The sequence below is a fragment of the Podarcis melisellensis genome (genome assembly GCF_964234715.1).
Source record: "Podarcis melisellensis genome assembly, chromosome: 6".
Taxonomy (NCBI): domain Eukaryota; kingdom Metazoa; phylum Chordata; class Lepidosauria; order Squamata; family Lacertidae; genus Podarcis; species Podarcis melisellensis.
The window spans coordinates 67092540-67108777 of record NC_138538.1 but is presented as its reverse complement, the minus strand read 5'-3'; the positions used below and the strand labels follow the sequence as shown (position 1 = coordinate 67108777).

The 16238-nt window shown below is 40.9% G+C and overlaps 1 protein-coding gene and 1 long non-coding RNA gene across 2 annotated transcripts in view; one reads left to right on the top strand and one right to left on the bottom strand.

Annotated features, from left to right (window-relative positions):
* The window catches only part of ADGRL2 (adhesion G protein-coupled receptor L2), a 244508-nt gene that overhangs the window by 227675 nt on the left and 595 nt on the right, over positions 1-16238 (bottom strand). The gene's annotated exons all lie outside the window — the stretch shown is intronic.
* LOC309371549 overlaps positions 11066-16238 on the top strand; it is a 53616-nt gene continuing 48443 nt past the window's right edge. Inside the window, exon 1 of the long non-coding RNA XR_014169183.1 lies at positions 11066-11128. This is a non-coding gene — a long non-coding RNA (uncharacterized lncRNA). The remainder of the gene's footprint in view (positions 11129-16238) is intronic.

The following is a 16238-nucleotide window of genomic DNA, read 5'->3' as shown; positions in this document are numbered from 1 at the left end:
CTCTCCAAAGGAGGCGATAAGCTCTCTTTCCTCCTGGGGTGTCAAAGAGTTACTGGCACAATCATAGTGTTTAGTTGTAGGAGTGGGGGTGCTATGGGACTGGCCCCGACATGAGGTGTACAGCTCAGCCCTCTTTTGTGGTTCAGGATGGGAAGGTTGTACCGTCTCCTTGATTAATCTCTCCGATAGGAGGGGTCTAATTATGGAGTCCATGAAAACTCTCGTTGGAAAAATGCCGAGACTATTCAAAAACACTTTTTGCTGAATAAGAAGAGAGGGGATTTTTGCAGAGTGGAAAGCCAGCATTATTCTCTGATATCTGTTCTGGCGGACTAAGGGAAGCACAGCACAAAGATCTATTTGTGATGTCTCGAGTTTTAGAAGCCATCTGAGGTGCTCTTTAGACCCATGTAGCGTTGTCCAACTTAGGTCCCTTTCCCGGATGGTTAGGGAAATCTTCCTTGGATGTAGAATCAGGGATTGGCGATTCAGTGCGGGGTTGAGATTGTATTTGCAGTTCCTCATACAATCAGTGTTCGGTGGAGCTTTCTGCTGGCGCAATGGAACATCTCCTGCCCCATCTTGGGCTGTCTGTGCCGGCTGGTCATCCAGTTTTTGCTGAAGGCTATGCAGCTGAGAGGATAGGCCGTCAATTCTCTTAAATATACAGTTTAGAGTTCTAATTATTAGATGGAGTTGCTCGCATCCTGTGCAGTCCGATTCAGCTACCAACTCCTCCTTCGGATAGGGACCATCCCCATTTGTGTTACCATTAGCGTTTCCAATTTGTAACGTCTCAGGGGCCTCATCTTCTGATGTTGTTTCAAGGGCAGTTAGAGGATCGAAACGATTTTGAGTTGCTATTGAGTAGGTGCATTCCTCGGGGCCTCTCCCTCCTTTAGGTGAACCCTTTCTTAATTGCTTAGGCCTCGGAGAGGATAATGCCTCGTCAGAGTCTCTTGGACGTTTTCCATGACCCATAAGTCAATTTTGCAGGAGAAATGGCGTGGGCACTGTGCTGGGGAGCTCCTTAAATCCTTTAGTCTTCCTCACAAGAATACTACCACTTCCAGGAGAGTGGTGCCATAAAAAATTACTCACAGTAAGGCAGTTAGTTCAAGCCTCTTCCTTCCCCTCTTCCTTGTTCCTAGGATTTTCGAGACAGCTCGGTTCCAGCAGTCGGGCAAAATTCACTTCGTAGTATGCAATAAACTGAAAGCTAAAGGAAAGAGCTGGTCGACAGGGCAGAGGATTTATGCCCAGGAGAACCTTTCACTTATCTCTCCCAGTTAGGGAGGCGGCGGCAGCCATGGCGGCAAGTCCGGGCGTCAGAGTATCCCAGATAAAAAGAAAACAAAGATAACACAAGCAGCGGGATACTAAAAGATACTAAAAGACAGCCAGCACAGCCAGCAGGTCATTAAAACTCACGGATAAAAACAAGGGAGGATAAAACCCGCTTAAAACCACTTAAAAACTCTGATAAGGGTAAGCGAAATTACTCGGAAACTACCTTCGCCGCCATGTTGGATCCTCCTCCTCCTTGTAGTCTTCATCCATGTTCCAGGTGTCTTCACCTTCAGAGGTTAGGTAAGCCGCTACTGAGGTCAAAGCAAATCCCTTTTGGTTGTAACTCTACCCCCAGTCAGTATGCTTAGTTCCTTTGCTAATCTCTTTTAGGGGCTGAAAGAGAATGCCTTTCTTCTTTGAGCTGTTTTTTATTGGTTGTATTTGTGTTCATTGTTATATTTCATGTGTTAAGATTGATCCTGTGGTGTAGGTTGTTTTACGACGAGATGTTTTTAACGTGAGTCACCTTGGAAAATTAATGGGGAAGGGAAATATATAAATGCATTAAATAAAAACAAACAAAATTAATGCAAATTTGTATGCCCTCAAATTCAGAAACCATATACAGATTTACTCTTAAGCAATTCATTATTTTAACTGAAGTTAATGAGACTATTCATGTGTAGACGTTTGGTAAACTGGGACATGGAACTCCGGAAGAAGAATCCACAGTATAAATTAAGTCAAAATGAACAAATCTTTTAAGATGACTAAGTTAGACAATGGATCCCTTTGGGCAATTTTTTTAATGCACCTGAGTAACTTTTACAACCCCCAAACAATTGTTCAGATGGAATATACAATCAAGTGTTTGCAGAAATAGAGCTTTAAAGTTGCATTCTAGTGCATGTTTTTAAAATCCTTAAATCAAAGGAATGTAAATTAGTGTTTCTGGTTGTGACCTATTCACTTTACTGTATGTTCTATATTATATCCTTTAAAACTGTAAAATAGTGTGGTCATGCTGATGGGGCAATGTTTTCAACAAATGCTAGTAATGGAAGAGGAAGTATTTCAATATCCATAGGGGTTGTTACTATTGATCTATATAAATACACAAAGACACAGACACACACACACACACAGACACACACACACACGATTTGTTAACTGCTGCTAGAGGTGAAGGATTCATACGGTATGATGAAAACAATGAAATATACACAGATATTTCTGGAAGGGTAGCTGTGTTAGTGTCCGTCTATTTCTAATTTTTTTATCCAGGCTTTCAGAATTTTTGATTTTAATTTTAATGGCGTTTTGGATGAACGCTTTGCTTGCTGCCTTGAATACTATTTTGGAAATAAAGGATGTAAAGAGAAGAAGTACTCATTTGCACCACAAACAAGGTTGTAAAACCTTAAAATGAACACTTTATTATAGCTTATACTGTTATATGCACTGCTTTCCCCCCCTAAAAAAATGTTTAGGGGTACTCTTCATTTTCCTACTCATATTGAAATACTGCCCCTCAATGAGGCCAAACATAAAGCCACAAAATGTTTAGGGGTATGTGTACCCCTGCGTCCCCTCCAGAAAAAAGCACTGGTTGTACGACATATTCTATTCTATTCTATTCTATTCTATTCTATTCTATTCTATTCTATTCTATTCTATTCTATTCTATTCTATTCTATAGCTTATGTGCAGTGCAACCCACCATGAGATTCAGAAAGCATGAGATGGAGCATATTATACCTCTGAGCTCTTGACTCTGCCCAAATTAATGAAGATTAAGCTTTTGGAGACCAATGTTTTAACTTTCACTGAATTCACTGAGCACTGGTGGACTCTCCTTCTTTGGAGATTTTTAATCAGAGGCTGGATGCTCATCTGTCATGGATGCTTTAGCGGAGATTCCTGCATTGCAGAACGCTGGACTAGATGACCCTCGGGTTCCCTTCCAACTCTACAATTCTATTATTTTTCCATCTCAGTTTTGCCATCTGTAAAGTGGAATGGCAATGCTCACCACAGGTTTCCTGAAGTTGCTGCACCCAGAAAGTACTATACAAAGAACAATAGAAATAATCTTTTCATGTCGCTTCCTGTTCCTAATCATGGGAGTCTTAAATGAGAATGAAGAGCTGTTGGCACCATATTATTGACTTCATTGTGAGCATGCTGAGTTGCATTTTATCTTAAAGAGGTTCGTTATTAATGTGTATACAATTTACATAACTCACTTTCCAATAAGCCCTTTGGCACAATCCTGCTCCTATTGAAGTTAACAGAGCTCTTTCCACAAGCTTCAGAGGATGCTGAGTTTGGCCTCATAAAGCTCCGCTTTGACAAGGCAAGGGAAGCTTTTCATTAGCTATTTGATGTTGACTGTCAATTATCTTCAAATGGCATCAGAAAACGCATTTCTAATAAAAGGGGGACATGGATACGCTACATGATTATATAAAAGTCTGTTTTAAAGCATTTTTAGGTTGACTTTCTGCAATTAAGAAGAAGATGGAAGAGCCAAACAGCACTTAATGTTTGCTCTTTATTTTATTTTTTTAATGTATAATCGTTAACATGGGGGTGGGATTCACCAAATTAATTCCATCAGTGGACTCCCTGTGTAAGAGCTTCTGCTTGTGTAATGGGGCTTCCCTCTCCTTCCCTTGTGTGCCCCCTGAAATTGGCTGAGTAGGGGGGCATTGGGAGAACCCATAGAATGCGAAGAGAGGGATAGGAGGTCATTCCTCTCAAGCTGATAATATTTGTGGGGAGAGAAACTTTGCAATAGTATGTTGCTGAATTTCACTTCTAAAAGGAAAAAACCGGATCATATATGGTTCTAAAAAAAGGTGTGAATTAACCTCGAGACTTGAAAGTGGGTTTTGTTTATCCCCCCCCCTATAATATACACTAACTAACATAAAGAGATACCCTATCCACAAGCCAGTTAAGCTGACTAAAATCAGCTTAATGGAAATGGCAAATCAGCTTCAGTCTACATATTTCTACTTACCGGTAAGTGAATTGTAAATCAAGCTAAGCGACATTTAGGTTTCCCCAATCCACTTTATCACCTCGGTGCAAGATGAAACAAAGCTAGCGGACTGAAATGCCCACTAACATTATTATTACGGCATATTATTTATAAACTAATGTTTATACACACTAGCTTAACCTACTGAGTGTTCTTGGCTCTTAACCATTAAAAACCAGCACAGCCTGGTTGGGGGAGGGGATTACATATCTTAGGATGGGCTTCCTCAACCTCGACCCTCCAGATGTTTTGAGACTATAATTCCCATCTTCACTGACCACTGGTCCTGCTAGCTAGGGATCATGGGAGTTGTAGGCCAAAAACCTCTGGAGGGCAGAGGTTGAGGAAGCCTGTCTTAGGACATGACTCCTCCTAGGAACCACCCATCTTCCTCACCTCATTCACCCATTAAGGTCTCCATTCAGCCCTGTTGAAAATTCCTGGAGAAAAAGGAAGTGAGGACTTCTACTGGAAGAAGTAAGACCTATATTATGGTTTCCATGACACTGTATGTCTTAAAAAAAATACCCTAAACAAAGAAGAAGAGTTTGGAATTGATATCCTGCTTTATCACTACCCTAAGGAGTCTCAAAGCGGCTAACAATCTCCTTTCCCTTCTTCCCCCACAACAAACACTCTTTGAGGTGAGTGAGGCTGAGAGACTTTAAAAAAGTGTGACTAGTCCAAGGTCACCCAGCAGCTGCATGTGGAGGAGCGGGGAAGCGAACCTGGTTCACCAGATTACGAGACTACCGCTCCTAACCACTACACCACACTGGCTCCAAATGGGATAAAAGTATTTTTAAAGCTCTATCATTTTTAAAATAAAAAATATGCTATCAAAATCATAATAGTCAACTCATGAATACCAAAACAAGCAGAAGAACACAGCACATACTTCCTCATGCCCAGCAAAGCAGCACACAACTGCATTCAGGAGTCATCCTCCCCAAAAGCATCCCTCGAAAGCCACATCTGAACCAAGCAGTGAAATTTGCCAAAGATGAAGCCTGGCAAATAAGCACTGGGGAGGATATTAGCAGTGGGCCTAGCAAGCTGGGAAAATAAGCTACTCTTGTGTGTTTTATCTTGTTGGCTGCTTTTATTGGTTACAGTGCTTTTAATACATTGAAGATTTTGTTTCAATTGTTTTATTGGATGGCTTTATTCTTGCTCCTTTGAGACTCGAGTCTTTCTTTGGAGAGGCAGCCTGAGGATTTTGAAACCAAACAAAGCAATCAACCAACCAAATAAATAAATAATAAAACTCTTACACAAGCTCTTACACAATTTTTAAAGAAGCGACTGAAGTTTGGTCAACCTCCGGGAGCCGGGGAAAGAGTTCCCTCTCACTGGCTTACTTCCAGATCTCAAATGGCATGCTGGTCAGTCGCTAGTTCTGAATCCAAAGGCAAGTTCTGTGCAACCTTCACCCTAGGATAGATTTGATGATTTTCCAAAAGCACTGAGCTCAGTGGCCTCAATTATGCTTCACTGCAACTCCATAATTAGAACTTTCCCCTAATTTCTTTCACATTTACGAACACATGGATTTTATTACTGACATGGCAAAGCCCAAAGTAAATATACATATATATATATATATAGAATAGCTCCCCTACTGGGTGAAGAAATATCATCGTGCCCACCGGAGAAACAAATTTGCAAAGAAACTGATGCAGTTCCCTGAGTGCTGGTTTAGAACAGATTTGATACTCTGGATGTGAACTGGTTTAATAATGATTCCATCCTCTCAAGGAATCTCAATAAAGCAAAGTTGCACTTTCCCATGACTGCTGTTCTTTGAGTGGTCTTCTGTACAATCATATATACGGCGTGTGCAAGCCCATTCATGGCATCGTCTAGAGCTTTAACTCACAAGGCCTTTGACCAACAGTTTTGGCGCATGCATGTACAGAATGAGAAAAGACAGTAGAGAGAGTGGGAGGTGTGATTGAGAGAGGGACAGAAAAACTACTCAGATACAGTCTCTCTTCCCACAAGAATAGATGCCAAGCATTGAAATGGCACTGAATATACATGACTTAGAGCAGTGATGGCCAAACTTGGCCCTCCAGCTGTTTTGGGACTACAATACCAATCATCCCTAGCTAACAGGACCAGTGGTCAGGGATGATGGGAATTGTAGTCCCAAAACAGCTGGAGAGCCAAGTTTGGCCATCACTGACTTAGAGGGAAGCTAGCATTCAAAATGCCCCCATCTAGAAGGACCCATGTTTCCAAAAGAACGTAAAAACCCCCCTACCAACTCAGCCCAAATTTTTGTTACTGAACTGCTTAGCTCAGACAAAATCTTTTGCTTTTACCAAAGCAAGCTCCCTGTTGAAAACTTTCTACCTTCATTATTTAATTTCTCTTTTTCCCCTCCAGAGCATGCAGCCAACACAATCAGTTAGAGTTCTTTATTTAGTATGTTTCAGAGAGAAGAACACCTGCTGGCTTCTTTAATAATGAGTTGTCCTTACTTGAGTTATATATGAAAACTATAGCACAGAGGGGAGTTGAGAATAACCTTTACACATTAAAATTGTATACCTTTTTTATTTTTTAGAAAAAGTCTACCCTCCATGGTGAAGAGTGCCAGAATAAATTTGTTAAAGCTTTTTTTGGCAGAATAGATCATTTCTGTTGTTGTTGTTGTTTTACACACACACACACACACACACACACACACACACATATATATATATATATATATATATGCTTTCGTAGATTTTCACGGGTACAGGAATGCAGGTTTTGGTGTCCTCGGGTGTCTTCCCGTGTAAAAGTTGGGGTGTCTAGGCACCCCAACTTTTACACGGGAAGACACCCGAGGACACCAAAACCTGCATATATATATATATATATATATATATACACACACATATATTACAGAAAAAGTGAAATTCAATTTCAATCTAGGCTTCTTGAAAAACAAAATGCTAATGTTATTGAAAGGAATGCTTTTCAAGAAGCTTTTAAATAGCATGTCTATGGGACAGATTTTTTTGAAGTGTTTATCTTAACTATGTTTTCTGGGAGTTTCTTTGAACATGCTGCTCTTTTCAAGTGAATTGACTAAAGGATAGTCATTTAACAGTTGGTAAGTTCCATAGCTTTGTAGGTATTAATAAAGGTCCAAAGTCTACACTTTGAACTGATAAAATCTGGCCTGGGCTGAATGGAAAAGTTTCTTTATTCATTCTGCAGGCTCCTTGCTCGACTCAGGCACAAGACAGATGTATATACCTTGAATGGAAAGTCTAAGCCACCTCTTTTAGGATAGCTCTATAAACTGAAAATTGCATCAAAACCAGACGCAACTGGTTTTTCTCAATTTCCAGGAGAAGTTGACTATGTTGAATGCCAATTGGCAGGCTTTTGTGACAATCACAAAGACACCTCCTCTCTCTTTCCTGTGACAGTGATAAAGTTTCAGAGGAAACTAGGTTTGGCCACATAAATACCCTGGGTTCCCCCCCCCCTTTGGACTATAGAACTAGACCATAATTCACAAGACAGGACTATTTAGTTTATATAACCAAAAAAATGCATATTCTGTGATTTCATGGTTTTCCTCTAAGAAGCAGCTTTATATAGGTTCTGACAATTGGTCAGCATAGGCCAATATTATCTCCTCTAGCAGACCGTACATCTCTAGTGTATGAGGCAGAACTTTCCCATACCTTACAACATTTCTCCAACGAAATTAGGGATGTCCTATTCAACAACAACAACAATTTTATTTATACATTGCCCATTTGACTGGGTTGCCCCAACCACTCTGGGCATTTTCCAATATCTATATGTATATAAATAATAAAACATTAAACATTTTTAAAAAAACCTTCCCTATACAGGGCTGCCTTCAAATGTCTTCTAAGGTTTGTATAGTTTCTTATTTCCTTGGTTCAGGGGTCACATAACTCTATACCCTCCAACATTTCTCCGATGAAAATAGGGATGTCCTAAGTGAAAATGGAACATTCCAGAATCAAATTTGAAACTGGAACGGCTTCTGTAAATCCAGGACTGTCCTTGGAAAATAGGGACACATGGGGGGTCTGGAGGCCTAAGACTGAACCTGGGATTCTTGGCATGCAAAATGTTTGATCAACCATTAAGCAAGCTGAACTTTTTCACATTTGCTGATGTTATGTCATTTCTGGTGGCTGGACCAACATTGCTCAATGTGCCAAAAGACCATTCAGCTTTGCAGCTTTCTCTATATTATTCATAGAGAAACTAAAAATGTGCATGTGTTGGGTGTGGGGGACTCTCCTTTGCTACGCTTGGGTTTGAGAACAGCAATGTCTTCGAAATCACACACAGACAACAATAAGCAGCACCTATGCAAAGATGCCAACCTAGCAGTTCGAAAGCATGTCAAAGTGCAAGTAGATAAGTAGGTACCGCTCTGGCGGGAAGGTAAATGGTGTTTCCGTGTGCTGCTCAGGTTCGCCAGAAGTGGCTTAGTCATGCTGGCCACATGACCCGGAAGCTGTACACCGGCTCCCTCGGCCAATAAAGCGAGATGAGCGCTGCAACCCCAGAGTCATCCGCGACTGGACCTGATGGTCAGGGGTCCCTTTACCCTATACTTTTATGCAAAGAAAGTGCCTGTTATTCCCATGGACCTCACAGACCTGAGTTCCCCACTGTCATTTCAATCACAATGGATAACCAGAGACAGGAGCTAGCTCTTTGGAACTGCCAGCATTGAAAATAATGTCTCCTATTAGGATTTCTAGCAGCCTGTTGTATTCCAGCCAGCAACCCACAGCAAACAATAAGGTGCCACAGACAAACACAGACTAAGTGGCAGTCTCCATGAGCTTGTGTACTTTTATCTCTCTTCACAGTTGTGCAATGTTTACATTTTCATTTCGGGCGCCGTCTGGCTACCAAGCCGATGGGTGTGGTGTAGAAACTTAAATAGAAAAGAGAATTCCTTCAATGGCACAGGAGATGTAAAAGCGTCTCAGTGTAAAGATACCAGTAAAGGTTGGTCACACTGGGGCTGCCCAAACTATGCTGGATTATGAGCCTCGCCATCACCTAAAGAAGAAAAGAAAAAAGAAAGGAAAGCTCTTTCTGAGCCTCCAAAGGCACAACTAAGCTGGCTAAACCAGTGTGGTGCATATCCTCCAATATTTTGTATTCCAACCCCATCACCATAATTTTATTATTTATACCCTACCTATCCGGCTGGGTTGCACTAGCCACTCTGGCTTCCAACATATATAAAAACATAATAAAATATTGAGCTTTAAAAAGTATTTCCTATACAGGGCTGCTTTCAAATGTCTTCTAAAGGTTATACAGTTACTTATCTCCTTGGCTCAGGGGTCACATAACTCCATACCCTCCAACATTTCTCCAGTGAAAATAGGGATGTCCTAAGGAAAAGTGGGACATTCCGGGACCAGAATGGCTTCTGTAAAACCAGGACTATCCCTGAAAAATAGGGACACTAGGACGGAGCTTGTGCCTTACATACCCTGTGACCATGGCTCTGTTGAAAGGCCTGCCCACAAACTTTGAGCAGCAGGTGCAATGCATTGTGGGAATGCTGGTGAAGGGAAGGAGTCTGCCTGTCTTTTATTTGCAAGACCTTGGACTCCCAGAGCCTGCCACAAATGGTAGCTGGTCCTATAACAACCAGCTAATTACAGCTCCATGGGTGTCAGTAGGACCAACTAACTTTAAGCCCTGGGAAGGAAGAATTTGTGTGTGTTTAAGGTTGCTATCCTATACACACTTACCTAGAGGCAAATCCTAATGAACTCAGTGGGATTTATTTCTAAGTAGACATGAACTGCATAAGGCATTCCAAATCTCCCAAGCTATAAAAGCTATTTCTGGGATTGTTCCATTATCAGGTAACATGGCAAGTTGGGTTGGTTTATAGATAAGGCATATGTGTTCAATTTCTGGCATCTCCAGGTAGGATTGCCAGGTTTTTGTTTGATACCCAAGACTTTTATTTGACTTCCATTTTCTTTTCTTGACAGTTGCAAGACAAGCACAAATTTAACAAGTAAACATTTTCCTGTAACAACAGTATCTCCCTACCCAGACAATCCCTGGATGTAAATCTAACCAAGTAATTTGTGAAATGCACAGGAGTCCAACTAAGAAAAAAGTTAACAGCCTAAGTTGCTGCAGAATGTTTCTCTCTACCTTGTCCTTATCCTGTTTGGTGGGTGAAAATTTATACTTCAAAATTGACCCTCCCATGTTCACCATTTTCTCCAAACTTGTAGGGTTCTCCCCTGTCCTCATTAATAATTATGCACTACAAGAGTTACTTTTGCATGTCATCTTGTATTCTATGCCCCTTTTCTTCTCTCTGCACTATTAAAAGTGTGCCTCATGATGGTTTTTTTTCTAGCAGAGGAGTGAAGAGATGTTTACATTCAATTTGACTCAGCTTTAAAAAAAAGGTGATGATCTTTTCGATCATTACTGACAAAACTGTATTTTACTGGAGAGAAAACAAATGATTTGACCTTGCGAGCCACATAATACATCTCAAAAACAAATCTGCAGTGCCTTCTTTTTTTAATAGTTGTGATTTGCATAGCTGAACTTTGAATGCACAAAGCCATAAATAGTTGTGGAGCTCAAGCTGGCATATAGCCCAGCTATGGTAGGGTGCCAGACAATTGGGGCAGCCGCACATCAAGTAAGCTATTTGGTCGAACAAGGTGATGTCTGACAAAAAGGTTACAAAGCTGGAGACAAGAACTTGTCATTTATTGGGATAATCTACTGATAAGCTGCACAGTGAGTGAACTGCCTTTTGAAAAGTAAGAAGGAGAGAGAGAGGGGAGTCTATCCATCTATTGTTTTTACTAATTAAGACGAATTTCATTCCTTAAAAATGAACTCAACAGTTAAGTGACACCAGCATCCCCAAAGCTATTTCTAACATATATGAAGAAATATAGATATTTTATATTTCTCTAAGAGGTAAAAGCCACAATCTAACATGCTTTGCAGGAATTTACAGACGTTCCCATGAAAGTGTTATTGTTTATTGTTTATTATTTATTATTTATTATTCACATAGCAGCGCTAATGTATATGATATTGTTTCAGTTAACAACAACAACAGCACCCTGTTCTGAGGATCTTACAATCTAAGCTGTGTGTTGGAATGCATGTGGTATATGCATGGACTGGAAAGCATGAATAGAAGTTTTTAACCTTAAAAAAATAATGTTGTTGATATGTAATGAAATTCTCGGCAGTATATGGTCTGCATTTAACATTTACAGGTATCAGATCATTCATTAGCATACAGAGTGCAGGAAAAACGTTTTGATTAAAACCTAGAATGCTTTGACTATTCATAGTAATGTGCATTTAATCTTTATTCATTAAGCACAGCAAGAGGTGGAAATGAGAAAGAAAGTGTGTTTTGTTAAAGGTGCAGATTAATTACATTCCACAATTTATTTTCTTTGGCTATCTGACATTTATCACCCTACATATGATCTAGAAACAATAACAACAACAAAAATATCCCTTAAAGCAAAACAAAAACACTCTTAACTACATCAATGGAAATTATATGGGTGAGTTCAGTTTGGGTTTTATTATGTGAAAAAAATATCAAACGAGTGGTTTAATGACCCTGAACACAAGTCCAAAAGTGAGAATAAATGAGAAATTGACTAACAACCTCATTTTAATATTCAGTGTTCTGTTAATGAATAGACAGATTTATTTTTTTGGCAAAAAAACTAGCACTTTGTCCAGGATTCAGCCTCAGAAGTAAAAGTTCATCATGCAAAGTCTCATTCTTGCTCACCCCACCCCAAACACTAAACATCATTCTACCCTGCCACACACTAATAACTGTGGTCTTCTTGGTTTATCCACTCAGAGTCAAACTAGCTGTGACCAGATCTGTGATTAAGATTGTGTATGTGTGTATGTTTGGGGGTGGGGAAACCTAATCAGTAGCCTCATATGGCCGCTTTGAAAGTTGGGAACATGATGTGCTGAAAAGGTTTGTGGAATTCTTTTCTCCCTTTCCCCAGTGTAAATCCTCCCCCTATTTGTTGCCGGGTGGGGGTGGGGAAATCTCCCCATAGCGCCTCTTTAAATCACATCCATACCATACCATACACAGAATCAAAGAATAATCTGAAGCACATTTAGCACACTTTTATAGCACAAGGCTAACCACAAAGAACTATAGATTGTTCAGGGTGCTGGGAGTTGTAGCTTTGTGTGGAGTAAGGTACAGTTTAAATATGTGCTAAATGCACTTCAAACATACAGTGCAGATCTGACCACAGTGCTTACCTGTTCAGTTGGAGGCAAAACTACATATTATCTCAGCAAATGCTTATTCCCAAACCTGTTTGTCAAGATGCCTGAATGCAGGGCTTAGTAAGTTACAAGAGAGAGTTGGAAAGCAGGAAGGAAGAGGTGTTTAATCACACCAATGTCCACCCAAGATCATTTTCCTTCATCGGGTAGAGACTGAAAGTAAAGCTAACTCAGGGGGAGGAGGGGGGGACTTTTAGAAGCATTTGTAGGGGAGAGTGGTGGGTTAAGGATCCCACCTGCCTACTTTTTTCTGTTCTTCCCTGTATTAATGTCATTACAGCAAAAAATAGGTTCAGGAGCATATGTTTGCTACAATAGCATGTGATTCTGTCCTCAGTAAATATACTTCTCGCAAATGCCCTTCCCCACATGAGTGATATTGGGTAGAAAGTGTTGTTGTAGTGACCAAGGCCTGGGGGAGATGAGTTCGAATCCCCACTCTGTTATGAAGCTCACTAGGCAATCTTGGGCCAGTCACTCTCTATTAGGCTAACCTACTTCACCAGGTGCTTGTGCGAATTAAGGGGGGGCATCATGGTGGGCCATGTAGATTGTCCTGAGCTTCTTAGAGAAAGAACAAGACAAGAATAAAATAAAAACATTAAACGATTTTGTAGTTCAGTTTCATGCTCCTTAGCAAACTGTAAATATTTAGCAAATAATAAAAGACGATGATGCACATGATCATGTGGAAATGAGGACTAATTCTGGCTGTTTGTTCCAGAATCTGTAGGATACAATGAGAGGAACGAACAGCTCAGCCCTGCTTCCTTCCCCTGGCCTGGAATGAGCTTCTTCATGTGGACACACCTTCCATTGTTTGAGCAAACAATGCTCACAGAGCCAGTTTTTCTGTTTCTCTGGCTTACCCTGCAATGCAGGCAATGTGGAAGAAGGAAAGATGTAAAAAGAACACCCTCAATGACCTAGATCACCACAGGTGCAGTCAGAAACTGTCATCTATGCCCTGATCCTGGGATCCGCACTGCAGGAGAACCCAAGCAGCATCTGAAAGCAAGATGGAGCCACAAGTTTAGAGTGATGGTGATCTGAGTGAGTCAGTGAGAAGAGTGGGCCTGTTTTCTGGTTCAGGAAGTGCTTCACTGAAAAGTGCCAGGGCATGCGAGCCTTTATCCAATGAGAGGCTGCTCAGTGGTGTGGGAAAGAAAAGGCAACCTGCCTAGCTTCACACACCCACTCAGATTACGAATAATATTGATATCTTCCGGGGCCAAGCCATAAAAATGAAAGAGCACCTGTGGCAATGCCTTGGGAAGGCCTGCCTCAAATTAGGTAATTCTTGCTTAAAGGAATGGTTGTGTGGGAGAAAAAGGAAGGAAGAGGGAGGTCATACTGAAACGTGTGGTGGGAGTGAGCCTGGGTCTGGAAGGGTAAGTTACAAAGAATAAATAATAGAGTTGTAGAGTTGTAAGGGGCCACCAAGGTTCATCTAGTCCAAATCCTTGCAAATAGGTAAAAAATGGGTAAAGATAAAGGACCCCTGGGTGGTTATATTCAGTCAAAGGTGACTATGGGGTTGCAGCACTCATCTCGTTTTCAGGCCGACAGCTTTCCAAGTCATGTGGCCAGCATGACTAAACCACTTCTGGCGCAACGGAACACCATGATGGAAACTAGAACGCACAAAAACACAATTTACCTTCCCATCATAGCAGTACCTATTTATCTACTTGCACTGGTGTGCTTTCAAACTGCTAGGTTGGCAGGAGCTGGGGCAGAGCAATGGGAGCTCACTCCGTCACGGGGATATGAACCGCCAACCTTCTGATCGGCAAGCCCAAGAGGCTCAGTGGTTTAGACCACAGTGCCACCCACGTCCCCCTGGCAAATGCAGGAATCTCAACACACAGTTCCTCATCCGCTTTGAAACCAGACCCTGCTTAGGTTTGCTAATGCACTAGCAGATTTATTGCTAGTCCCTACACAGAGCAACTTGAATAGTCACCAGAAATACGTGCTTTAAGATGCTAGTGACCTCTGGGTGCCTCAGTTTATGCTCCCCGGTTTTAAGTACATAGTGACAATTAAGCTTTGCTTATCGTTTGTCTGCCTCTGTACCACTTTGAATAAAATGTCCTTTGGAGTTTTTCATATGGTACTGGGTGCATCTCTTTGCTGATTCATATTCTGTGATAGTCTCACTGAAACAATTCTTAAGTGTGACACCCTTCTCTCTGAAAGTCAGTCTTGGCACTACACCTACTGACCCGGTTCTCCCACTTCTTTCACCATAGGAAAGCTTTGGCAGCAAACCAAGGCATGAGACAGCTCCTTGTTTTATATATAGTCCTCAGCCCTGACATGGATAGAAGTGATTCATTTTGCACCTAAAGACAAAGGATTCTCTCGTTCTGTACTGTTCACCCCGAAAAACCTTATGCGTTGCCAACATAAACAAAAGTTTACAAGAATGCAGGGATAAGAATAAGAATAAGAATAAGAATAAGAATAAGCCACCCATTTGACTAGGTTGCCCCCAGCCACTCTGGGTGGCTTACAGCAAATAAAAACACCAAACATCTTTCAAATGTCTTTTTAAAGTCAGATAGTTGTTTATTTGATGGGAGGGCATTCCACAACTGAGAAGGCCCTCTAACCTCACTTCTCGCAATAGGGGTGGCTTTTGCAGGTGAAGGCATTCTATGATCTGTATTGACAGTTACCTCATGCCAATAGGCCCATTTGTCTGCAAAGGATACAGGGTCTTTGACAGTACTCAAGGTGAGGCCTGAGTCAGTACACACCAGCATAGCGTGGGGCAGAGGATACTGAGATCACGAGTGGTGTGTGCTATCTAAGAGTTAGTTGGGCTCTGTGATCACATTTTGGATTTGCACACTACAGTCTCCTGGGGAAGCACAATATATCAAGTCAGTCCCTACCACAAAAGCTCCCTAGCCTGTCTTCAGTGAATCAACAAAGATATCTAATTTTTATTTCACACACACACACAAAACTCCTCCAGTCTTGAAACCATGTTATAGGTTTTCTTAAATCCTGTGAACGCCTCTGCTTTTGTATCAAAGACAACAGAAAATCAGCTTGGCACACATTTTAAGCCCTCCATTGTTTTAATGCATCTTTGCATTAAAGTTCTTGAATAATTGCCTTTTTTTGAAAAGTTTCTTCTGGGATTAGACAGGAAAGCTTTCAGCTGTAAGACTAAGAAGAGGTTACATTAGTGCTTGGAAGAAACTACTTTTTTCCAGCAATATTTTTCCCCCATTGTCAAAACAGTTCAAATGCATGATGGCTTTATGTTTATTTCCAACCAAATGTTTGAGGAATGAGATGATGTTGAGGTGGGGAATAGAGGCCTATTTCAAGAGCTGTTGAACACAAGTCTCCTTAACAGTTGGTTTATCTCATTCAGGCTCCTTTTCTATGAAGTCTCATTTTAAGGTGACCTTTTCATGTACAATATGATGAATTTTTCATTTTATTTGATTGCAAAGATGCTATGATCAAAGAGTAGAATAAATATTGCCTTTTTCCCAGTCTTGGGGTAGTGCTGGGGAGAACCTTAGAAAAT